This window comes from Epargyreus clarus, unplaced genomic scaffold (assembly GCF_041222505.1).
Source record: "Epargyreus clarus isolate Ecla_fem2 unplaced genomic scaffold, WU_Ecla_fem_2.2 ptg000023l, whole genome shotgun sequence".
Taxonomy (NCBI): Eukaryota; Metazoa; Arthropoda; class Insecta; order Lepidoptera; family Hesperiidae; genus Epargyreus; species Epargyreus clarus.
Window position 1 is genome coordinate 14,689,739 of NW_027332230.1, and position 26,369 is coordinate 14,716,107.

The 26,369-nt window shown below is 37.2% G+C and overlaps 1 protein-coding gene and 1 non-coding gene across 2 annotated transcripts in view; both read right to left on the minus strand.

The window, feature by feature from the left end:
• jing (AE binding protein 2 jing) overlaps positions 1–26,369 on the minus strand; it is a 193,798-nt gene that overhangs the window by 131,338 nt on the left and 36,091 nt on the right. The gene's annotated exons all lie outside the window — the stretch shown is intronic.
• On the minus strand, positions 20,456–20,528 carry TRNAV-UAC (transfer RNA valine (anticodon UAC)). The gene has a single exon. It is a non-coding gene; the product is annotated as a tRNA-Val (tRNA).

Sequence of the window (26,369 nt, forward strand, 5' to 3'; positions counted from 1 at the left end):
TTTTACTCAAGTCATATCATTCCATCAGTTTCAAATTTTCAAATGAAAGGGCAAATTGTTATAAATACTCGATTAGACGTATGTTACATAAGAATATTAACATTTAAGTTGTAGGTTTTCACTTTGTCACAATAACTTCTTTCTCTTATGGACAATACTAAAAAATAATAACGCAGCTACGTGCTGTTTCAAATTTAAATGATAAAGCCGAAGTCGTCCATTCTATTCTCCATCGTTGAGCATCATCGAATTACCATGGACAATGGGAATAGCGGGATGTTGTTCAAACTGTTTAACATTCGCTCAGCGTTCCGCGCGTGCGTCCTGCGTACTGTGTAGATACATCTACTTAGTTGTCTCTATGCGATCCTGGTACTTTGACACCGTAACACATGAATTGCGTAAGTTCTATGTATATCTAGAGATACAAAGGAGTAAGATGATATCGTAGCTTAATATCCTTATAACATAAGTAACAAAAATATACATAACATAAGTAGCAAAAAAAAGCGAAACATTTAATACTATGAAAAAAGATAAAACAGGCATATAAGGCGATAAATAATCCTTGATTGCGCCAGGACAAAAGAACCTGAGCAATTGTACGATATTATACAAGTAAGGGAATGTTAACTCTGTGTTATGAAATATACTGTATTCTGCTTTCAATTGGCAAGCATCAATGCAATTATCATGGGATGGCGCAGGCACCTAAGTTGTTGTTCATACTATTTAAGATTCACGCAACGTTCCGCGCTCGTGTTGTGCGTGCAGTCCAATATAGCAAACTCCCCAAATCTATGCGGACCTGGTAGTTTTGATTGGGGTAACTATTATTTGTACATGAAGTAATAAATCAAAATCCTCAGCTTTGAATGAAATATTTGCAATGTAAACTCAATATTCAGGAACAGTTATAACCAAATTGTTAATTTTGCAATGGCAGAACGACAAAAATAATAATTGACGACAAATCACACTCAGGTATATTTTGAAATATTACAAAACAAGCTAATTGTAAGATTGACAGAATAATCCATCAGACAATAAGATAATACTTTAAAAGGGGAATAATATCAACCACAAAACCCAGTAATCGTACAAATGGAGCTAATTAACTCGAGTCTCATTAGTGATGTGCCGGAATGACTGCCTACAGCAATACATCGGTCCCATACACAAATTGCCAGATTGATTTTGCGTGAATCCTATTATTCCAAAATGCGAAACGCGTCCCGTGGGCTGATTGGGCTTATAGCTAAGGAATACCAATACGTAAAAAATGTATGATACATAGTATTTACCATTGCTGAAACCTTTTACAAAAGCTGATTGCGTGTTACCGATCGTGGCTACTCGGAAATGATTTTCCAGGCTCGTGAGCAAGGGAATTGTAAATTCAATACCCGGATTTATAAAAAGACGGTCGAAACAGATTTACATATTAAATGAACACGTCACTACTTTGAATTTCCATGAAATACTTGTACATACAATTGTAATGTGCAGAAAACTAAAAGTTTTAATGCGACGATAGATTCATAATAACACTATTAAGCTAGGAAGGACCGATGCGTGCTGCAACGCGATAGAACATTACAAGATTGATCAGTTTCGCTATGAATCATGCGAGAAATGTCGACAAAAACAAGTTCACGCGAAGAAGTTTGCTTCCTGCAGACTCGATTTAGTAGCCCGGAAGGTGCAGGAAAACTTACACCTCACATTTGTCTTGCCGATGTGTCTTTGCCGGCAGCTATTTATTACCCAACCTTTCGTGTTGGAGCGATCAAATACCTACCGCGTTCGCTGCCTGATATACGGCGGTAACAAGTTCATTAGCTGCAGAGCTAATTCTGGTTGCTTAACTACGGAAATCATCAAACGCAAAGGAAACCATTCGTTCTCGGATTTACAAAATGATTGTCCCCGGGCTTCTGTTCTTTTATCGATATTCGACACGAAAACAGATTTGTAGTTGACATCTCCCGAATATTTCGATTGAAAATAGACAAGGTTTAAGGTATGCGGTAAAATGGTTGTTTTATTTATACGCGGTCAACCGTGCACGGATTTTTTTAGAATTTCAATATCAGTGGCAGGCAAAGCAATTGTTTTAATCGTAAAATGCAAAACCAGTTTTATCCGTTTCGTGTGAAAATTGATTTTAGATATCGAGTTTGGGGTGTCCAATAAAATGTCCAGAGCTCAAAGTAATTATTTTACCGGCCATTTGTTTAGAAGGGTTTACTTGATTCTTTTTTTGCGATTAGAGCTTCACAATATTTCTCTACACCTCTTGACACGAGACACTTTCCCCCAAATCCTAAAGGGTCAAAACTGGTTTCGTTTTTCCATTATTTATTGTGTCCGGTTTTTGAGGCAGGTGGTGAGCGCAGATCTTTCAAAAGGTGTGTGATAAATTACATCTATAGAACTTTATGGGGCCGAAATTTAGGTATAAAGGTTTAACATTCAAGTCTTCAGGCTTCAAATAAGACTTTTTCATATACTCGTACATGTATCTAAATTGATGAACAGTCTCTGCGGTGCTAAATGGTCAAGATAAGTTGATAAGAATAATAAATCATATCTCTGACTCTGTATACTTAATCCTAAGGTGCATATGGCGTGTCTAAGCTCCTTTGTGCTATTCGAAAGGTCTGGCCGTTGCATCGGCTTCAAGGCAATCAGGTCCTTTATTAGTACCATCAGTGCAATGGAACGTATTGTGGCTGATCATTAACCTGGAGATACATTTATCACTGCGATGTTGTAAGCGTTGACTCAGATCTGGTCAATTTTCGTTGTGAATGTTCCCTTCAATGGCCTACGTATCTTTATGATATCTGTAATTAATTAAAGCTCGTGTTACATTCAAATGTATTATGACAAAAGAATATTATTTTCTTTACTACTTTTTATTTAACTATCATTTAGGTTTGATTTAATGTTGTTGCTATCCATGCGAACAGATCGAACCTTATCAAAGGGTATAATAATATTAATAGTGCTGTCTTAATGCGAGTGGACAAAATATTAATATCAATTAGGGATATCGAGTATTTATCGTATGTCTTTATATTCCCCGCACCGACAGTACTTCCAACGACAGGCGTAATGGCTAACGAGAGTAACAAGACACATAAGTGGCCGGCAATTACTTGTGAAATAGTGGTCGTAAACTGTCACTTATTGCGAGGCGACGCGGGTGTATGTTACTCATTGTCTAGTTATATATGATTTGGTGTTTTGTTATACGTATTTGAAATGTTACGTAAAACTTTAAATGTCATATGTTGCGTAACTTGTATTAACAAATTATATTGTCTTTTAGTGGTTTTAAAATGTTTTGCTCATTCTGTTAAATGTCTAGAGACTTTAATTTAAAGCTAAACGTTTTTTGAATAGGACTTGAGCGCATAAGACTAGACTTGCCGTAGCTACTTCATAGCAACTTTGTTCGACTTCATACTAACTTCATACAAATTTGTTACACTACATTGTAGTCAAGTAAACATGTCTTAAAAGATGTCTATGCAAATCAAAACAAAAAATATGTGTTTCTTTTGTAATAGACCAACGATTTATATGCGTTCTTTTGTTTTATGGTCGTCTTTAATCTTGGATTAGTGTTAGACAAACATTACTGTAGTAACTTAATAAATTTAATATCTGCATAATAATATGAATTTATACGATACCCCGTTTAACCTAAATAGATGTTTGCCACCCTACCTCTGGATATTAACTTTTCGCAAAATAATACTCCACGTACCAAAAATTGAAATACACCCTTCCAATGACGGTGTCGAGTGAGCCAGCAATAAACTCGGAGGGCGCGTAAAGGTCACAGTTGCATTGCTTCTAGGTTCCGAAATCAAATTAGGGCTCCGTCGGCAATTACGACACCCGTGATTAATGAGCTATCGACTCGCTTGGGGCTAGGGTTGGTGCGAATGGTTTTCGTTTATTTTTCGGTTTTTCGAAAAAAGGGGTATCAGCGTTTTTTAGAATGTCCTCAATACTATGGAGGTTTGATAGCTAAATTATGACAAGTCTGAAGTCGGCGCCCTTATTGGACACGCTGTTTACGCCGTTATTCAACAAAATACTCGTATTTTGAGCGCAGACTTCAGAAATATTTTTTAGTTTGTAGTAACGTATAAGTTGATTGTATTTTTTTACTACAAAATTTGAATTAAAAAAATCTACAACCAGTTTTCAATCTTACAAAAAAAATTGTACTTTTATAATAAACTACCTATTTCTTAAAATATACCATGTTAATTTCAATACCATATCGTAGTATCAAAAATATATATATTATTATTAATCATTAAACTAATTACTTAACAGCGTTCCGCAAACAAGACACATCCAAGAAACAATTTTTCACCAATTAAAACCTCTTCCATTTATCTTGCCAGCCCTAAGGATTCTATTCTGTAATATTTACTGGGTAGGCGAATTACTTGAGACTCGACTCTACCGTAACAGGAATAAGGGGAGTATTGAAAGTTGTGCGGTAAATTGCTTAGGAGCAGTGAAGCCTGTTGTCACCGCCTCGGATTTTGGACTCGGGAGTATTCGCTCAACAGCTGAGTCCGAGCTGATAAATGTACAAAGTTTAAAAACGCTTACAGTGATTTATGCAGACCACAGGCTTACCGTAATCAACAATAGGGTGGATCATTGATTATTCACGAATTGATTGAGACATTTCTAAAAATGTAAATTTTAGATTTTATATAATATAGCGGACTGTATCGTGTGCTACGAGCTTGCAGTCCACCAAATAACTAATTAAATAATTAACCTCTGACAATATTAGAGTCCTACCTGAAGTCGGCTGTAGATGCGTGACTGTCTCTGAGGACGGAACGCTTTGGATAAGTATATCTTATCACATGTTACACACATGTGTGGTGTGGTAAGGCAACATAGTTATGTTTCCTACTTACATCTAAAAGGTTAACCGTTTAAATGCTATGAGCGATACGGATACTTAAGTAATAGGTAGATATATGAAAGAGAATCAAACCAGTTTTAGCGCGGACTCCGTAGGCGAGTGCTACTAGTGTTACAGAGGTCAGGGGTTTAAATCCCACGCACCTCTGGCTTTTAGAATTTATGTGTGTATTTGATTTATCAAGTAAGCCATGATGAAGAAATATACATTCTTCATTCTTCACAAACTTAAGGGTAATGAAAATTTGTGACTTGGGATTGTAATTAGTTTATGCTGCGATGACTACATAGTATTTTATACATAGTTACATAGGTAGGTTCTTGTCCATAACCGAGGGACCTTAAGATTTTGGGGTTCAATCTGAAGCAAATTGACCATGATTAATTATTATAGCTGTACCTAAGCCGGGATGCAATTTTGTGTTAAATCTCCGCCAAAATCATTTAATGTACACAGGCGCAACACTTATCTGTAAATGAGGGAAGGAAAAAAGTTACTTAAAATTTCCAACCTCTCCCGAAACAAAGTCCTGACTGCGGCCATATGCATACCTACCTAAGTTTGAATTACCTCACCTATCCACCCAATAAAAAAGAGAAACAGTGTTCTAAAAAAACGCTAGCTGCGCCATGTGCACATATTGAGCAATCCGTTAATTAAGTACAATCAATCAAACAAATGATCAACTGTACATTCGATGGTACGTCCCCGCCCCGACGCACCCTAACGACATAGAGACCTCGTAACCCCAGTGCAAGAGTCGGAGCGATATTACTACGAGTCTATTGAACGTTATTAAACTATAGGTAAGTAATATTAGGCGCAAACGAAAATATTACTTTTTGACGTATTGGGTATTGAACGTCAGGGTTAGGTTTGAACTTTATGTAAAACAATGACCTATTATTAGGTCATTGTTCTACATTGTATTTTCCACAAAAAAAAAACCGAATACAGCATGAACTGGTAAACGACAAATAAATATATATTAACATAAATTAACACGTGTAATTATTCAGCAATTAAAACACAAAAGTGAAATGTCCCGCATTTATAGATTTTAAGTACGTAGGTATATGTAACTGAGATCAGTTCTATACTAATATTACCTATAAGATTATAGGTAAGTAACATCCAGTAGCTTCCTCTACCAGTCCGCAATGGAGCAGTGGTGAAACATGGCCCGAGATGCCTTAATTGCAGGAAGTCCCGTGATCAACACTTGTACCTCAAAATCCAACAACAGAAACAAAAGTCAAGTTAGATTGGTTCAGATCCGCAACCCACAAACCAATTATACAGAAACACTGTAAACAGTTAATGTGGGACTAAACTTGTCCAACATAACTTATACCTTGCACTGGCCATTCCCACACAAAATACAAGATTCCTAGTCGGTGTAAAGGAATTTACGTGACTTTCGTACTTTGTTTATGCCGTGTCGCCGCCGCGGCGAAATCGGGCATTCGTAACAGGTCTTGCGTTCAACTTGTATCACTATTAACGGGGTATCCGACCGACGGTCACGACTTATTACACTATTAATTGTAACATGTTACGCTTATAATAAGCCTTAAATAGTATTTACGCTTGTTATATACAAATAAGTTATTTCCCATTGTGTTTACGCTTTAACAAGCAGATTCGTTTGTGGAACAATTTTATTGTAGTCTATGCTAGTATAGACATTATATTTTTGAAAACATAGTCCTAGACTCTAGAGTAGCTCTAGACTCACAGCAGTTGGTTAGTCAAGTTCAGAAAAAGCCGATTGCAAGATTTTTTACACTTTACATAAAACTGTGTTGAGATTTTTTTCCTTTCAGAACAATTGACTGACTCATAAAGAATTTCAAGAATTTCAAAGCATGTTAATACTATATTATTTTTTTGATTATTCATACATTAAATATACCAACCATACACCATATACCTAAAATCTAACGCATGCTGATGAAATATAGGACATTAAAGGCCTATAAGGATGCCTATCTACCATTACTTAGGGACATGAGTCACAACTCACAATGCATAAACAATAGCGTAGATAAACAAAATGTTTACAAAGCGCGTTAAAAAAACTTGTTGACCGAGATGTCCTTCGCAAACACCCCGCTCGCCCCGCACGACGCCCGCGGTTACTGACGGCCTGACGGGGTCGATCGGACCCCGCCCGGCACGCACCCCCGACCCACCGGCGTCGAGCTGGATGTGACAGCTTAGAAAAATTATGATTTATGCCTCAAACCAGCTCACAGAACAAGTGTTTGCTATTTAACTCTTTAGTGCTAACGGTTATTGGGTTGAGTGGGTTGATCTTTTGTTCTTTTTAGGAGGTGAATTAGACGGGATAAATAGAACCAAGTTAATTATTTCGAAGACTATATTTAGTAATAACATATTATTATTTACTTTTACATATGTAATTACATTTAATATAACTCCTTTTTGATAATTACAGTCAGATATTATAAATACGTTAATATTAAATACATTGAAATTTAGTTATTACATTACTTACTCATCCTCACTTGATTAGGATGATGGTTTACCGAGTTTCTCATTCTGAGAAGAGATCTTTTCCAGAAGTGGGACAATAAGTAATAAACGGATGATTATTATAATCACATTACATTAAGTTATGTATGCGTAAGTTTGACATTAACTTATCAATTTTTATATCTATTTATACTCGTACATACTAATTATCACCGAAAGTAGTAATTTTAATTTTACAATAATGTCCAAATTCTAATGTTGTCTCATCTAGAGCAATATATAAAATGGTATCTTGGCGTTCGACCCTTGCACAGTCGCATTAGGTTACGAGGCCCTGATGTCGTAAGGGTGCGCCGGGGCGGAGCTCGAGCCATCCAATGTACCGTTATTGATCATTTGTTACTTGTACTCGTAAAACTTCTAATACATTTCCGTGTTTAACGAAATAACACTTCGCTTTGTACTCGTACCTATAAAAAGTTGAAATTTCTGAATTATTTTAGTTCTTCGTTCGCGTATTATTATTATTATTTAATTACGAACATGCTGTCCATCTGTGGTCCATCCCATGGATATTTTTAATTAGGATTAGTTTCCAATGCAAGGTTGGCCACAGATGCATTTCTATCCCTGAAGACGGAAAGTTGAAAGTATGAACGCTGCTCAACACTGCTTTAATAAGGCAGAAATAGGTGTGGTGGTGCCACCAGAGTCGAACAACAGAGGGTTATTACCAATCTCGTTATCACTCTCAGTATGAAACGGATTTATCTAAAGACTAGGTAGCTAAAAGTTTATTTACTTCAAGGCACTAAGGTAGGTATCTACACAGAATTTTAAGTAGATATCCGATATGACTACGAGCACATAAACAAGCAACGACAGTCGCGTAAATCGTTTACGGCGCTAGATAACTATGCTTAGCCCAAGAGCCGATGGCGCAAACTGTAAAACATGTTCAACATTATACCTACTATTTTATTTGAACACCGTGTTTTTCCCTAATGGTATAAAATGAAAAACAGACAGGTGAATGGGTAAGTTAGTTACATTTTATGGTTCATATATTTCACTTTGATGTATCCGAACGGGAGTCTATTACTATTCAGTCAATGCCGCCTTTAAAAGGCTGTATCTTAAAGTTGATATATAAAAAAATAAATAAATTAAGTTAGAAATTTTCTTTGTGTTATCATAAAAAGGATCAATTAGTATGATTATAGCTGCCGTATAAACATACTGAATCCAATTTTTCCTTCGATATAAAATGTACCTAATAATTTCCTCACCAAAGTGGCTAATAAATGCTTGAAAAGAAAATATCCATCGAGGCATTATAGGCGTTCATGATGCATAAATAAAAGAATCGGTGTCATGGGAAGTGTTCCCGGCTAAAACACATGACGACGACAAGAAGTAAATCCAATAGAAGGAAATTCTAACTGACAATTGACCTGTGCCCACTTTAAAATATACACCACCCATAATTAAAGATACAAACGTACAATCAACTTTGAATTTTCAACAAGGTATTCGTTATGTTAAAGACAATTTATTGTTGTTACTCCTCGGCACCGCGTAGAAATAGAAATGTGAATATCTATGTGCTATTTACCCTCACTCTATAGTTAAGTTTCTACTATGCCATCAATCGTAAGTTTTGTCTAACTTGGCAAAACTATCCAATTTTAGCGGTATTTTTAAATCAAACCAATTTTAGTTACCTAATTATCCGTACACAGATGATAACCAAGAACCTTAATAAAGTTCAAAATCGTCATTAAAATCCTACTAAATAAACACCCTTTCTGTTTCTCTCCCTTAAAACGTACCTATATGCACCAATCTTTAGTAGAATATTAAAGAGCAATACTCATACCTACTAGATAACAATTTTATTAAACACAAGCATCTACATACAAAATTTACATACACCCCATATAACTTTAAAGTTTAAATGAAGCTTTAAAGCTCCTTGCCCCGTATAATACTTTTAAACCGAGTGGCGTGTAAAGCCACTCGTCAACTTGGATGAAATTAAGCTTCCGCTGAATATCTTAAGCACGATCGCGAGAGACACGTTTTGCTCGTGCAATTTCCGTCTTTATTTTATAAAAACGTATGAATTTTTAGTCAAATTAAACGTGAAGGGGAGGTTCTTATTATGATGCGTTTTTTTTGCATGCAAATTTTGTAATAAGATATTTAGGAGATTTTGAATTTTATTTATCTGAAAATACAAAATCTTCCAAACATGGTAGTCCTATTATAACTACGGCGCAAAATGTATTTTTGAATAAATATTTTGAATAAATCTCTTCCCATAAAAATCCATACAAATAGGTACGGGAGAAATTAAATAATTGTTTTGAGTTTTTTTTTTACTGAATACCCGTTCACTACAGCAACGCACTGTCTTTTTCTTGCAGCTTCCCCAATCTATTTCTTAAGTTATTGACGCGTAACAATAAAACCGCAAAACCATAATATCAACGATTGCACACAACACAAGTCACCCTATTCGAATCTAGCGACATCTAACGAAGGGCGCATTACAAACGAGCCATGATTACGTCATTATGAGGTGCACACTAAAATATATCGATCGCCTGGACCCACAGATACCATCGTGATCTGACAAGAGAACAACGGTACACTAAATCCATGCATACAATATAATCAAAAGGGTTGTTTTGAATGTAAATATGTAAAAAATAACGCGTGCGAGCACGTGCGTTACGCTCGGATTATGCTAATTGCAGTCCACTAACAATATAGTGAATTTGACGTTTAGTTTTCAAAGTGCAAGCCATTGTTATGTAACAGATTGTAAATATTTTAATCTCTTTTTTATTCAACCAGTATCAACAAATGTTTTGTTTACATTGCAAAAATATTGTAAGTTACTACAAAAACCTACAATTACCTACACAACCAACAAACACTTAAAGTACGTTACGGAGTCAGCTGGACTTTCATTTCACAATAATGCAAATTAGAATATAAGTTTTTTTTTAATTAATCATTTTTAACACTTTGGGATTTCGTATCTCAGTGTCTATTTGATGAAGTCAGGATTTGGTGTTAGCTAAGAGTTATGACCGAATACATAGCCGAAACAAAAGGGGACCCTTAAGAGTTACTTAATTCGGGGAGGAAATATCTTGGACCGGTGTCACGTCTTGCGCTAACCGCCAATTGGCTCTGACAGACGCTCATAATCATGTAATCAATCAAATTAGCAATCGTGGGTTTATATACAATTTATTAATCAGATGCGTACTTAATGCGTAAGTTTTGAATGTATTTGCCTATTCTGTCAAATAAGCCAACGTTATATTAAATAGAATAGAATACACGTGCAAAAACGCGATTTGTAAAGTTTACATCTCATTTCGCAGCACAGCACAGGGTTATGGTTAATATGATATTAATGATTAGTTATTACGGGTTGTTTACGCTTAGCAATATTGTGAGCGCCCAATGAGCAACTCTACGGTCATTAAAATGAGTAAGTTTCCATGTTCCTCAGTCCGTAAATGTATATCATTTGAAATATGTTGAACGGAGAAATTATCGATGCACAACAGAACTTCATAAAGTGATGATTTACGTAATTAAGCTTGCCTGCTTTGATTTGACAATAGTCATGAGATTATAAAAGGTATGCTCATGGAAAGGAAAACATTGCGAATTCTCTGTAGTATTCTCAAAAGTCCTCTATACCTCTTTCGACGGTCCCCTTTTCAAATATAAGATCAATTCATATATAGATAAGATGTTATGACACCCCTAAGATTTAAAAATTTGAGAGGACAATATTGAGCGAATGTCTCACAATACATCAAGCAAAAACTCATAATTCACAACCCCATATACAAAACATCAATTATAAGACCAACGTCGAAACAATTTTAAACCGCGCCAAGTATTCCTTGCAAAACAAAGTTCGTGAGAACCGTCTAACATACAGCATAACTCGCTGCTATTTATTTAGGTTATACGCAAAATGCGTGCGCACGTGCCACCCCCGACTTGCAAGCAACCCTTGTCATTTGTTATATCGCCAACTTAACTTTCCAACCATGTTATACTAAGTTCAGCTTTGCCGCTTGGAAATAAGACTTTGGTTGGAAAAGAGATAAGTTAGCAGCTGAATAAACTCTACTCTTTTAGTTGAAAATTAAATAGTATTGTTCGGGTCCCTCATTAATGCAATATTGAGCCGGCGAGCGGATTCGGAGGGACGGTTTTATTGTGTGCGAAATTTATTAAGCATCCACGAGTGTCTCATATCAAGTTCATAAACTTTATTAGTCTCTTTAGAAAAGTAGCCATTTGTTCCCACATTTTCTATTTAATTAGCATGCAGGCCACCATTGTTAAGTGGTCACTGACTTCCACGATTAGATGAATGGTGGTAAGCAACTCTGAAAGAAAGCAGAAGTCGAACGCAAGTACTTTTCTAAATTATCTCTCATAGATATCATTATTAGGGCTGTAAATAAAGAATACAAAAAATAAAGCTGAATATTTTTCTAAGAACTTTTACTTTTGTAAATGTATGTCGAAAGCGGACTAAATAAAGCTATCTCGGAATTGAATGACCGGTACTTAAGAGCCCTGGCACTAATCTTATAGATTACCCACTACCTATACGGTAATTTAACTCTGTAGACTAGCTGGTTTACCTTAGATTGTAAAAGGCGCTTAGGAACATAATATCGGCAGCGGAATATTACGCATGCCTGAAAAATTAAGGCATATTTGTTGAGATGTTGCATAGTGGTCGAGTTAGGTTTTGAATTACTAAGTACTTGTTTTTAAACCGGTTCAGTTAGAAATATGATCTACTACACTTAACGTATTCTATGGTAACTTATTTTAGAAGTGCAAGACACCTCGTTGTAACACTGTGACGACACTTACCATTTTTCTTGTTTTGCTTTTTTAGTAGTGGTTTTATGAGATTTACACTTTGCTGGAGTTTTGTACTTTTGATAGTACGTTATATGGTAGCTAATAATTAACTACTTAACAACTAGTTTTGCATACCTACCTATTTGCTCCGAATGACAAAATTTTCAAATGTTACGTAAACTCAGTGTGATTTAATCATGTATTTGTTTAACAAAATAGTTTAAATGAGGCCATCAATAGGTAATATATAAAAAAATGAGAATACACATAATACATTATTATTTTATAGGGTGTGAAATGACACACTGTCTGCGTATGTGAATCTGTTTAACTTATTACCATATCCAAATAGATTAGTCGAAAACGTGTTTTATATACACCTGTCTAGTAGGCCGTAAAATGTAAATCACCGATACATCTGTACTTGAAAGTTTCCGTTTTTGAGTCATTAATATACATTGTGTGCGTCCTATTATATTTTGGCGGGTGTTACTAAAATTTTGATTGGAAGACAGCCGCAAGATGCACATGTCCATACTCCGGTGACTACTAGCCGATGATGCAAAGTGCACACTGCCATAAACTGTATCTGATGGATGTAATTTGGAAATTGTATCTAATGTTAAGATAGAGTTGTTCGTGTAAGTTAATTTTCTTTCTACACTCTTCAAATGAAAACATGGCGGTGTTTGATAATACTGTCACATGGCAAAAATAGATACAGAGCCAGTGCCACCGGAGTCGAAAGACGAAAGGTACCTACCACCTTTGTTTACAAAACAAAGCGAAACTAAACGGTTTAGGAGTCCATGCAAACGATCATGTTATCCTATCCTGTATTTTACCCGGGAGCGATGAGTCGCTGTTTTTATCTCCCATCACGGGAACCGGCCAGATGGCAGCCATCGACGGGCAAGTGGTCGCGCCGCCGGTATTATTATTTAATCGCAATCTCGATTCGTGATTAGCATATCCATTGTTGCGCACCGCCCGCGCTCGCTACTACACATGTTATCTTTTAATGAATGGATGGTGACGTCGGCCGATACAAAGCACTACTATACTACAATATACTATAAATGCGAGTGAAAAATGTACGGGCATTTGTCGCGGGTAAACATTTGTGCCGCTTGTTAGGTGTACAACTATACATCGGTTTCGCGTAACGCCCGGACAATGACCGCCGCCTATGTTGTCATTGCTGTGTTTAGATTGTTTATAAATGGATATGTACAATAACAGTACATCAATTAACTACCGACTAGTTCATTTTGATATAATTCCATCCAACGTCACAACAATAGTAATTATTCGGCCGATGCCCGCAACAATCGAAATCATTTCGCTCAATTGTAATACCATTACGCGCCAGCAGTCAATAAATTCGGTAATAAATCGCTCGGGGCTCACAAAACGTACCAATTAACATTCCGTAATTCGATAACGGAGCGCTAAGTGCAACAATAATCTCATAATCTAGCGACGGCGACGGTCGTAGTCGCGAACGAACAAAAAACGCTAACCGAATAAACGAACCGACATTCCCACGAGGCGACATCCAGCCTTTGATGTATAACTGGCGAGGGTTAAACATTAAAAAAATATGTGCCGATTACACCACACCCTTCCGCTCGGGTCAACCCGGCTAGAGTTATAAAGAAATACCTTTCATCTTGTTCGATTCATTAAATCTCAGAAACTACGAACGAAATGCACGTTACAAGACGGATATTGTAAGAATAATAAACAAAGCTCAATTATAGTCGGTATCTAACATGTGATTCCAGTCATACCGGAATACTGGGATGAGAAACGATAACAAACGCGGCGTCTGCGTCGATGGGTTACCGTCGCGTCGTTCTAAATGCGTCGGTGAATAATCTATGCGGTGGTAATCCGGGAAGAGTGTAGTAGAAGACGACCAAACTAATTGCGAGGCCGGCGGTCCCGGTGCAGATAATCCGTCCGCAGCGGGCGGTCTCCAAATTAAAAAGCCCCGACACAACTGTCCGGCCGCGCCCTGGATTACCGCTCCCACGGCCTCGCACCATGAATTGCGGACCCTTCCAAGGGGGAAATACGAAAAGTTTTGCGCGAAATACAAAATCCAGAGATGAAATAGTAATTTATCAAAGGATTTTGAAACTCTCAAGGAGCGGAAGTGAAGGATGGTCTCCCTTTATCGTAAATTGCAGCCGTGTGCTTATCAGAAACTTACGGACGCAGGGAAATCTGTCGAAGTGTAAACAGTTGTCACCGCCTTGAGTAATACATCTTTTTCTGTAGTGTTCACCTAATATTATATCAGTCATTACGTAATATTTTTAAGTGTACACAGTTGTATTGTGACATTAATGACACAGGATAAAATCATTTAAATATTTTTTAATCACATATAAAGGAATACAGAATACTGTAATTAATTTAAGCAAATTCGTCGTAACCTACATTCATAATTGTAATGTGATTTATTTATGATGTTTTTACAGATAATGTATGCGCAATGCGATATACCTAAACGAATACACCGAGGTATTAATATTCAAATGGCTTTGGGCGGGCAGCGCTCAGATCCCAGAGGTATTAGTCCCATTAACATTGCGGCGATGGTCAGTAAGAGTAAACATCCGACAGTCCACCGCGCGTACTGTATTACTTAACAAAACATAAACAATATATCGATTTATTACGAGCAGCTGCCGTTCATAACTAATTTTGTACCTCAATAAAACACGATGCTCTTTAAAAACACCAACATCTGTACTCTAATCTAAAAGCAATTTATAACTTAGAGAAATATAGATTAACACTATCCTGTTCGCGGGCCGATCGGGCGGAGCTATTTCCTTACGAACAGCTGTTTCAAAGGTTACACGTCTTTATCCTGCACCTGCGGTCTCCCGCGATGTCACCCCCGTCTAGTTTAATTACGATCCTATTAAAGAAACCGTGTATCTTACATCGCTGGATAAATATTTAATAATTCGCACTTCCTACTCGTCGATGCAGATCACGCAGATAGGACGTTTTTTGAAATCAAGCGGCCGTATCGATAAGCATCTGAGCTTTCGTCGAGCACAATTCACGAGCGTTCGAAGTTTGCGATGTGTTAAAGAGATTTCGCTGGCCCGAACACGTGCGAGGGTAAATCCACAAAGGGTTCAATTTTTTCATTCATAGCCGAATGGAAAAAATACACCAACAATTACCGGATTAGGGATGAAATGCGAGGGGCAGGGATTCGGATTTTTTCTTCGTTCTCCGTTAGTCTTTTTCTTCCTGATTTCGGATGAAGTTTTCTCGGCGGGGAATGTTTTATAATTAAACCATCGTTCGTCGATAGCCCGCAGGTATTCGCGAGCGGCATTCGTTCAGGATTTATATTAAAGCGAAACTTCCAAGTGCACTCAAATATAATCAGGGTTTGTTAATTGAATGAGCGGGTCGGTGGCGTGAAGCTGGTGTCGCATACGTCTTTCAACAGCCGCGTCTCGACGCTAACGAGTCATTATATTCGCACTGATGCTAATTGTATTTATATGCGACGTTCCGTAAACTAAAAGGTCTTACCGTATAATTTACTTTACGCACTCTTTCATTTAAATTCGCGTATGCATATGGTATCATATTATCCTACGTATGCTCAATCTAATGTATACGTCTATATTTATATTTATCTGTATAATCTTAGAAACGGTTACATTTATTTCTCGCAATTTTTACTTCTTCTTTTACAGATCATAGTTTGTACAGAACATGCTATGAACATCCAGTGGTTCTCGTGTCCAAATGGAATTGGCACCGAAATAAGTCATCAGGAGTAACTGCTGACTCCATCAATCTTATTAAAAAAATAATGTGGCTACTGTATCCTTAATTGCTTAACGCCAAACTTCGATTCTTGATTGATTCGCCCGATCGATTACTTCGCATTTTCGCCTCATCGCCGGCGCGATTGTTTCGAATTCTAAAGGTGCATACAGCCGAGTGGAACTCGGGTACAGCGAAACTGAAGTAACCTAATGGTCGGAGATAAGTGGAGGTAATTTCACCGCGTCCGTTTGGCCGCGGGCGCGCACGCACGCGACGCGCGTCAGCCGGGAGCCGCGGAACTTGAGTAAAGGATGTGGTACACGAGATCAATGGCTACTGGTACTGCACAGAATCTGTACCGACGCCTGTAACTATATCGTACTTGATATGGTAGGGTATAACGAAAAATCGTTTAATGTCTATTATTTACAGCACATCATCAACACATCAAATAGTTATCATTAAGAATAAGTAGCATTTTATTTTAATTGGCATCCAACGAATTGATTTGATAAACACACTAACAGACTGTTTAACAAAAAATTGAACGATCAAAATCGGCTTCAAACAATTTAATTCGGCACATTAATCATGCTCGTTAAATTCTTATGCAGTTTTACCCCTTCTAAAGCAAATCAAAAAGCATCGATAGTTCACGTTTCACCTCCAAACAAGGAACCAGTTATGTTAGTTATGTTAGAATAGGTCAACGTTAGAAGGTGCCATCATTCTTTGTCATTTTGCCGATAGTAAAGATCGCCACCAGCCGCCGCATCGTTACCGATATCGAACCGGTAACCGGTCTCACGGTGTTTTCACCCCAACCCGGCCGACTCACCTTTCGCACAATCCAATGTAGGCAGTCTCATTATGAACTACGAGCCATATTTGCTTAGCAGCGACTTGGTAGATAATAATGATGGACAGGCGGGCTTCTTTGTGTTCTTGTCGCTAATTCCTATACCGTTATGGTAACGACTTCCTATGGTGGTAGGGAGCTACGCATGTTTTGATTTTTTCAAGACCTCAAAGAAATGTAAACGACCGATGGGCCAATATAGGCAAAATGTCTATATGGAGGTGCATTGTAGACTGTAATTGCTCAAGACAACAAGTGCCGGTGATTTAATGAGTTACAGGACTTAAATGGAAAAGGTCAGTTGTTTATATTGCCATTTATTGACGACATTAGAGATAAATTACCCACCGGTTCTTTTCTTTGTTCGATAAATTATTCGCACACATATAATTTAACTAAACATGCAGTGAGTAAACGTATTTACGATACGATCTCACGATCGTAAGATTGTTACTTAAATATTTGTCAAGAATTACACGTATATAGTCACGTATATTGTCAAGAATTACTACTCTATACTATTAAAAGGTTGTGTTGTAAATAAATTGTACCAATGACGGCGATACCGCTTGAATTACCGGCGCTACTACTAGTAACTAGTTACGATTCACATTAACGTAAAACTCAGTTAATGCAATAACCTAATGACAAACCCGATGTCAAGGCCCGCAGACGGGTCCCGGTACAAAAGACGAATGCTATCGATCGCGGAGCGCCGTTCGTGACTATTATTCGAGCCGCGAGTACGCCGCCACCGTACATCTGTTTCGTTCTTTTTGCCTCGCCGTGTATAATGAAACCGGCCCATTGTGGGGGAAACATCCACAAAGGAACACGCACTTCTTCAACATTTTTATAAGAAAAAATACACGAGGCCTCCGGGCTAAAAGGTGGGCGGCGACGCTGTCGGAAATGAGAAAGTCGGTGCAACTGTTATGACATACGCGGTTCGTTAAGTGTTATTGAAAATAAACAACGGTCCGCGCTTTAACGAAGCCAATTCGCGTGTCAAGAGCCGAAAATATTTTTCACGAAGTGCACGCCCCAGCGTTGGATCCGAATTACACTAGAATTACTTTTTGAGAGGTCGACTTTTTTATAGTCCACCGTTATTCGGTATGCAGCTCATTTTTTCTCATAGATAGTTCCAACATCACTTTATTATTATTAAATAAATGTGTACGGTTAAGTTATAAACCGGATACGCAAGTTTAAAAAAATAACTAAAATTTAGATTAAAGTAGCTATACGTAATTCACCGTTATCCATATTGTGAAAAAAAAACGTCTTGAAGTAATAAATGTGCGGAAAAAATTGTTTGCTATAAGCAGGCATTATTAATGATGATTTAACAAAACGGGAGGTTATTGACATTGGCTGTTGCGCTTTATGTTTTGACAGCTTTTGCATATTCATTGCCGCTTAATTATAGCGTACAACTGAAGTGATCAGTCCATACCAGTTGGCCAACGTTGTGGTTGCCATTGAGTCGCCAACTGGTGTGTTTCTGCAACACGGCAGTGGGTTGTAGCGGGTGAATTTAATAAACGTTTCCTTTCTTCCACTTGAATATGCCCACGCAAGAAATAATTCACCTCGCACCGATCTGAATTTATGTTGTCATAAATTTTGAAGTAGTCTAAAGAGCTGATTAATATACAATGTCCTTTGATTTGATACGCACGATTTGTCATTGTTTTAGAAGATACCGAGCTAAGATCAAAGACCGTCTGAGAGTAATTAAAGAAGTTACGTTTGAAGTTGAAATGCTCGTAGCGTTGTTGGTTGGAGTGAAATTCGGCGAGGACGGGGGGTATAATAAAGAGTGCGTTATAAATGTGGGCTGCGCGGGCAAATTGTGGTCCCGGGGCGAAGCGCCCGGAACGATTAAGTGCCCTTAATTCAGGTGAACGTTGCCCGGGGAGCCTCGGAATGGGGGCCGCTAGAAACTATCCGGGTTCTTCGACAGCGAAGCAGCCGTGAAATTTCAACCGGTTCGTAACAAATTGCTTCGTATCGAGTTTGCAGCAAGTTGGAGTCAAGTTCCTTAACTTAAGTTTATACCGTGTGAAATCAATGCGTTCATGATTATTTTTACGCCGTAATTGTCTCTAATAGAGAAATTATTCCAAAGTTTAGCGACGGACATTGTTTCAGCTGATAGAATTTTACGTGGTTCAACTCCAGAACCAACACAGTTAGATTTTTTCAGCCTAGTAACACAGTAGTATTAAGCGCTGCTATTATTTTATGTGCGCGAGGTAATCCATCTTAAACTTCAAAGGTAGCAACATACTTGTTGCCGATCTCAAGTAGGATTCCAAAAGAGAGTTGCAGCTTGTTTGCTACTTCTAAATTAAAAAAAAACACACACACATTTTCCCGAAAACCGAGTGAACTTATTACTTTAATGATCAACACAACTATTCTCCACAACGTATTTAGTATTATTACTCTTATTAACAGATGTACATTAACATGTCGATCTCGTAACCAATTTCAGAGTATTCAAACTTTTTAACTCATTACGAGGAGGGCCACGGACGAGTGCGTCCAATCTCCTATAATTTATTCACATTTGCAACAGGAGCAACGAACTGGATACGCAGCCCTAGGGCTTCGCCCCCAACCGCGCCCTTGCGTGCAAATCAAGCCAGTATCGTACGGGCAGATAATATTATCTGTACTTACAATAATTACGGTAGTTACGCTTCTATTGCTTCCGGGTATTATTAGCTAAATTAATTTGTACATCGAGTGTTTCACTACAAATAAACGACATGCCAATTCAGAAAAGTTGTTTTTTTGTTTTCCCTAAAATACTCGTATTATACCAAGAAAGAGCCATGTATCAAATACCATTATAAATTAACTACTTTCAATTTTATTTATTTTTGGCCCCTTCTGAAATATGCACTTTTGTTTGTGTATATTATACACATTTATTATAAATTTTACTAAGGTTTCATGTACTAATTCTTCTTCCTTAATTCTTTAAAATTATAATTAAGAGAGTCAATCAAAAGGCTTACAATTAAGTTCTCCCTGCGAGTGCGATCTCGAATATTTATCACAAGTTGTCTCAATGTGTACTGACCTAAATTCAAACTCCTTTTTATCGTCCACAAGTCAATTACATAAAAAATGCTAAGAGCTAAAATATATATCTTTTTAATTTGCTCGCATTTATTTACATGATAATTGTATGAAAATAATCCAGCCTTATCGTACCTACTATCAAATTCTTAACATTAAGTAAATACAAAATGTAAGTAGCAATTTTATTAGTCATTCGATCAAAAATATAATATACATTAATAAAATTTATTTTAACACGTATTAAAATATAATGAAATTATTAAAAATAAAACAAAATAAAAACAACAAAAAAGTGATTCCGGCCAGGATCGAACTGGCGGCCTTCTGCGTGTAAAGCAGATGTGATAACCACTACACCACGGAACCAGTTGCTATACAAGACGAAATTTAACTACACTACTTACAGTACACTCGAACATACGATATTAACGTCATGGATTTAAATTTAGCTTACAACATGTATTATATTATCTACTGCTTTCAAATAAACGTTTTATTTTGGATTTCAAGGATTTGTCGACAGCGGGCCGTTTGGGTGCCTAATGAGACTAATCACTATTCGATGGTTAGACGTAATATGAAAATTAAACAATTTATAAGATGACCTTTTGCCGTATCTGTAATCTTCCCACGCCGGTACATACCTATTACTTGGATTACGTTTCCACTTCGTAAGCTGTTCTGTTAATAGGGTTGCTAACATTTTTGGATTATTTTAGGTAGTATGTTTAAAAATAAGTTAACATATTTTATAATAAGTATATTTACTTAGTTACTTTCTTCATGACAACTATTTTTTTGTATCTTTTACAATTTCTTATGCACAATAAAAGTATTATTTATTTGATTGTTTACTTTCAAAATTACATGGTAGATACGTAAGTGTGAAGAGAGAGTATATTTTTATATATATATTTCTTATGTGCGTGTGTTTGTCACATGTGATTTTGATGAAATTTGTTGTGTGTGTTCAAGGGGACTTGAGAATGGTTTAGATTCACAATTTAGTCCGTGGGAAAAGGTATTTTTACTAATTTCTAATTCGTAAGTAGTTGTTGATTTTGGAATGTTTCACACTGGATTCGCGCAGTTTCAAATATTCTATCTATTTTTCAAACCCGTAAGTGATAAGGGTTGTTCACTCTTAACATTTTTTTTTATTTATATGGCAACACAAAGTTTGCCGGGTCAGCTAGTAATACTGTATATCTAATACAGTATTATATACGATTGACAACCTTACTTGTTAATCGCTTGATAATATGCAGCTACTATCCATTTCACTGAGCAACGAGTGATCGTACGAAATCTGAAATCTACTCCCACGTGTCAGAGTGTATAATCGTAACACGTCATATTTCGGTTGAATGCAACAACAACTACAGACCAGGGACGTTACGGAACCGTCATAATCGAAACTTTTGGATATCCAAAATAAAAACTCTCCGAAACCGTATCAATAACTTCGGATTGGGGTGGAGATGAAATAAGGAACATAATAAAGTTAATACAATATCCACGCGCGTTCCTTAATAACAAATCAAGTGAAATCGCAATATAATTGCATTTTATTTACTTTTACAATTACTTAACAATGTAATAACCATAACCGGAACTATCGGAAAATCCCAAATAATTCCATATCTGACACCGTACCCTAACTGAAACCGGTTTAATATTTCTCCTATATCCGTAAACGGATCCAGATCCGAAAACCCATATCCTTAACATCCCTACTGCAGACATCCGATCGAAACGTTCCGAACGCGACCGTTTAATTATTGGATAATTAAACAGTGCATTATAGGCCGCGCGCGCACTTTTTGCACCTGCCCGACCGTCGAAGCTCGGTGACATGGAAAATCTTTTTTGCTTCACCCAAGGCTCATTATTGCGAAGCAAATTATTTGTTTGTCTTTTCGACGACTCCGTCTTCGTTCGACAGGTGCAGAATGTTCTACATTGTTGCGTGGTGTTTGCGAAAAATGCTTAATACAAGTACTTTGGGAATTTGGGTGGTTCAACGCATCAATTACAGATCAGGTTAAAATTACTACTCGCCTTTTAATTGTCTGTCTTTTGGTACGGAAGTCCTTTGACCATGATCCTAATAATATGGTACTTTAAAAATAACAACATGTCTTGTTCAGTCGTAAAATGTTCCTTTTGCAAAATGTGAATACATTTGAATTGTATGCACTCATTTTATTGTTCAATTTAGATGCAGCTTCATTTATGACACTTATGACAAGGCGTATAATATATGGTACCTATCGATTAAATTATAATTTAGTTTAGTCGTACATAACCCATTATGTATTCAATGATTCGTTATACACATATATTCGTAACACTACATCACCATTTCTAATGGTTAATATCGAATCAAGTACCTAAATGAACTCCGCCCTTAAAAATATTTATCGTATTATTCAGAAATCCAAACGTGGCATGAGAGCGCGCAATTATTTAAATGTAAGACTACAAGCGAGTCGGCTTTGAATTTTCTTGCTCATTAAAATAACTAATTCATTCATGGAAACAACGAAAAACATTTGGTGGTACGACCGTAATGGATTAAGATCTAAATAATTAACTTCAATTATGAGTACGGCTGTTGAGCAGTCAGTTCCAGTTGTTGTCCTCAGGTAAAAAGGATAACAAAGAACGAACCTTTTCTAAAGATAATAAATGTCGAAAGTTTTTGAAGGCGATCCCAATTTTACAACAGCTTATCCGTCCGCACTCAAGTCAGCGATCCGTCACATTATCGCCGCAGACGTACTAACCAAACAGGCTCCTAGGACCATTCTGTGAACTCTGCGTTCTATGCGGTTCCACAATAGCGTGTACCGTGTACTGATTAGCTTTAACTGCACACTGAATGAATCACGTTGCGTGATGGATAGCAAGATTGTGAAGTAATTAGACCAATAATAATTAATTAACGCTTTATGTAAGTTTTATTCGACAATTGAAAACATCAGAGAGTGCAATGCAGTTCCGCTGATAATGAGTGATGATCTTATGGGCATTTGTACTCAACGGCAAATAGAACTAAATAAAGTCCCTACCTGAGGTAAGTCACAGTAACATCGTTTCTATTCAGATTAACAACATTAGAAGTCTATCCCGTTATTTGTCTTCGGTCGTCATCAAGCCAAGTATTCTGACGCGGCCAGACGTCACAAGTGCCAAAGTCCCTACGTTACCTTCGCCACACATAATTAAAGTTTCGGGTACCCGTGCACGCCAATATTCCTTAATATAATTCGCGTAGGAACTCGCATAACTGCGCTCAAAACCAATTAACGTCTATGTCTGTATTTCTGTAACCAGATAATTGATATTTGCTCGTAGAATGGTTTCCGTACGGATGTTAGCTTTTAGTTGAGCATTGTTTAGGCAGCTTAGCTGTGGTTTTCAAGTTACAAAGTACATAATTTACATTCGAAATCATAGCATATTTATATTATTTTTCTTGGTAACTCCATTCTACCAAGACATATAAGATAAATGTGCGATTGTTCTACTTTCACTGGTTAAAAATACTGTCTTAAACTTATCCAATAAATTTGATTGGAATATGAAAGAAACTGCATATTATACTTTTTTAATATAATGCAAAAATAATGTTATGGAAACGAGTTTGTGGCCCACCTGATGTCATATGGTCACTGCTGTAATCATAGACATCTGAATGAAGTCCATCGTATGTGTGCCCGTGCATCAGGCGCTTGATGCTATTTCTATTAATTTTAAATCCATTCGTTTTGTCTTTTTGTTTTCTTTATTATTTTTTCTATTGTTAGACCTTGCGTAAACTCTGCATTGCCATACTTGTATCTAACATAGAAAGCCCTATTAGCACCAAATATATCAAAAGGACATGAAATGAATGCATAAAACCTAAAGCATTCTTATGTCAACGAAAGAAAACTATTTATTAGGTACGTATTATGCCAAACATAAAACCAGTACAATGCTAACAAATACTTTTGACATATGAAAACCCACTGAACCTGAACTTATTATACGTCCACAAAACGGGATTTCACAAACCGGTTGTTACTGGTAATTAACCAAATATGTCACGAGCGCACACTATCGCGCTAGTGTATCTGTAGTTGGTACGGCGATGTCGTAACAATGGGACGATTACGGTCAGTTTATATTCAAACAAAACGCCACTGTGTGGGATTATCTGATACCTGGCGATCAAAGGAACGTTTGGCTACCGTTGTGGTTTACACTCTGAGCTGCCTAATATAGGTACATCACGTAAAACGTACCCGTTTATACACTTCTTGATTCACGTTCGGAATAAATCAGAAATTATTTATTCCTTCTAACTACAGTATACAACATTTTTGGTATAGTAACTGTTAACTAATTTCCTAATTAAAATTTAAAAATACTGAATATTTTAAATGAATTTACAAATTTGTATGATATACTGGAATTTTAATAATTAACATTTCTTTATGAATTGCGAATCACATAATCGTTTCAATAGCATTTTATCATTTACTCCAGTTGTAACCGTCATGGTTACTCTACAAACCACCATAATAAATTACCACCATTCAAACAAATATGGTCAAAGATGTGAACATGAGCGTTAAGTAGGTAAACTTCAAAAAACATTTATGCAACTTTTAAGCTATCGTCACAACAGTTAAGTACGTGAGCAAGCTTCAGGCGGTGTCAGCAAAAACACCAAGCCTGCATCGTGAATGCCATGTTCAGAGCCCGTCGGAACCGAGGGGCGAGCGATAAAAACGATCGCATAGCGCATACGAGTATCGCGTTACGATGCGCTCATACCAATGACGTGGAGTTCACTTACAATTGATGTCTATCTTCGCCAACCCTTTGTTGTTCTACTGCTGGGCACGGGACTCCTCTTCGAGAGAGTTTGCTAAGTGCGAATTAGAAACTTCAAGCACCTTTGAGAACTTTTTTATAAATCTTCGAGAACTATTCTTGCGGCATTCCTCTCAGCGTTTTATCTCGCTCTCTACGCTATACACTTTCAAAAAGTGCTTAGTATTTTAAAGTGAAACAGTGTTATAGGTCGAAATTGATACAACTAGATTACCGCCACTTGGGATGTCTAAACTGTAATAAAATTCGGATTTGCGGTCTCTGATACGTTGTTGATGTTATCTGTAGCGTAGTTACAGTAATAGCGTACGAAAAGAACGCGAAGGCCGTTGCCATTGACACGAGGAAGCCGAAAATTACATAAGTGGCTTCGTTCAGTTCGATCGGCGAGGTCAATGTCGCGCGGAACAAAGATCGCGAAAGTGGTCCAACGTTACGTCGACAGGCCTCCGCTCGCACGGATAATTGCGATGTAATCGCCGTAATCCATCCGCGAGAGTCTTGTTTCCTTTTACGGTGCGCGCAGCTTGCGACCGCATAGAAGAAACAGCTGACCGCCGGCACGCGCCCCGTTGCATATTAATGTCGCACCCGCGGCAAAAACACGTATAAAATCGAAATGCTACTATTAAACATCGAACCAGTTTGAAGTGCAGGCGCCTCAATTATGCAATCGTCGTGCGAACATCGTATCGAATGCACTATAAATCTAAAGTGGACTCCAGCTTGAACGCTTGTAATAGGATAATCAATATCTGTTATTCGATGTCTCGGCCGGTTTTTGCGTCAACGAGCGTTGCTTATAGGGATTTATAATTCATTTCAAAATTACATTTTTATTCGCTGCTTTACCATCTTGAGCAATACTAATCCTCGATTAAGTAGCAAATTACACGCGATTCTTGCTATTCATTATGAAGAAACTTCTGAGTTACTTTATATTATTTTCCGAGGTAGTCTGCACGTTTCCGACGTCACTTATTTCGACTGGATCAATAGCAGCCATAGGAACTGTCATTGAAGCATCCGACCTGTCAAACACTGAGATGTGAACAATGAGATAGTTGAAGGGATCTCATTGTCTTCCCACAAGCGAAATCGTGACACTCCTCCCTCACACGACGCCCTCCGCTTTCCGGCCCTTTGTTATCAACTAACACAAAACACTAATTAAACGTAACGATGTAAAAATATATAAAACATTTAACAGGACAGTTACGTTTAATACAAACGTACGTCCGGTCCGGTGTCTATTTCATTTTAATTTTGCGTCATAAAACTTTATAGCTCATTAGTATCGAAATTTAAGTGTGTCAATAT